This window comes from Alligator sinensis, unplaced genomic scaffold, assembly GCF_000455745.1.
Source record: "Alligator sinensis unplaced genomic scaffold, ASM45574v1 scaffold1616_1, whole genome shotgun sequence".
Classification (NCBI taxonomy): Eukaryota; Metazoa; Chordata; order Crocodylia; family Alligatoridae; genus Alligator; species Alligator sinensis.
The window spans coordinates 62,929-64,584 of record NW_005843602.1 but is presented as its reverse complement, the minus strand read 5'-3'; positions in this window follow the sequence as shown (position 1 = coordinate 64,584).

The window sequence follows — 1,656 nt, the reverse complement described above, 5'->3', positions numbered from 1 at the left end:
GAGCACCAGCTTGAGCAGAGAGTGCAACTTTAATTAAAGACTTGGGACAAGAGTCCCTAAAATGTAGCAAAGTTTGTGTATTTTTCTCCCCTTAGATTTATGAGCAATTGCTGATGAGTAACGTAATGGCCACAAACTGGATTTGGCTTTTTTAAAGACCGGACTTTTATGGCAAGCCTCCTCCCCTCTCTCTGCTACCTAATTTACTCAGGGAGCTGCAGACACAGGATTGAAAGAGTTACAATGCCCCTTTATTCAATGTGGGGGTCTTTGTTTCAGATTGATTTCAGATTGCTTTTATATATTGGCCATGTTGCATTTTTATAACCCATAAAATATTTTTTTTCAGGCTCTGGACATAAGTTATTTTTACTATATTCTTTTAATTTTGAAACTTAAATGAAGTTCATGCCTGGGAGATTATAAAAAAAATTACTTCCTTAGAAAACTACTGCTGGCCCACAGTAAAGGAGTGCCATGCTTTGCAGAACAGTCACTTCTTTAATTTTAAAGTAAAGACAGCAAAATAAGAGATTTACATGGGTTGCTTGCATACTTGCATTTGAATTAACTTTTTATTTTTTTGTAAATGAACAAGTACCATAGGATGGGAAAAAGAACGTATTCTAGGAATATAATAGCATATGGGAGACTAGATCTTTAAAGATTTGCCGGGAGGGGAGCTTCATTTTAAATAAAGGACAGCATTCTTGGAAGAAATTAAACATTTTACTAAAGTAGTCACAGAAAGAGATACAGCAGTTCAAGGTAAGTGATTGCTGTTTTCTTATGGTCCTACTTTATACAGGTACAGATTCTTAAAAGCAGACTTATCTTTATTGCAAATAGCACTGTTTTTCTCCTGAGATCCCCCAACATGATAATGACAGAAATAGTAGCATGCAAATGTTTCTCACAGTGCATATTCTCCAGTATTACTTTTAAATGAAATCATATACATTTTACTTTTAATTATTACTTCTTCTAGTTTATTTCATTTCAGTTTTTAACTCCAAAGGTGCTCCAATGTGCTTCATTTTTGATGTGGAAAAAAATCAGAGGATACAATTAAGACTTAGGAAACTGAGGAGGAGGAAATGTTTGCAAAGAAGGGATAAAAGTCTGGCTGTCTTGGAGGCAGTTCCAGATATTGTACCCCTTTGACCATAGCAGGTCTTAGATTTTACCCAATCCACATTTAGAGCTATTAAAACATGATATAAAGACGGATTTAGTTTAACATAGCATATCACATATGATCCATGTTGTATATTATCACATATATGTATAATATAATATATTTCCAGTTTTAATGCCTTTGAAACCCACACTGTAAGAAGGATAGTTTTGAGAGGTGCTTCACAGCCCTGTATCTAACAGTTACTTTGGGGTCTGTGCCTGTCAAAGAGGAAACCAGCGTCCTCATATTTATTTTTTATTTTATTTATTTATTTATTTATTTATTACCAACAGTAACAAAGTTTTGGTTTCAATGACACTACAGGTCTTCGCTTAAAGGAAACTTTTATAACCAAATTGAACCCACCAAAACTATTTGTTGCTGGATTGAGCACTTCTGGGGAAAGGCTGCGTTAGCATCCGCACATACTTTTTACACCAAAACTTTAAAAAAAAAAAAAAAAAAACCTCAGACAA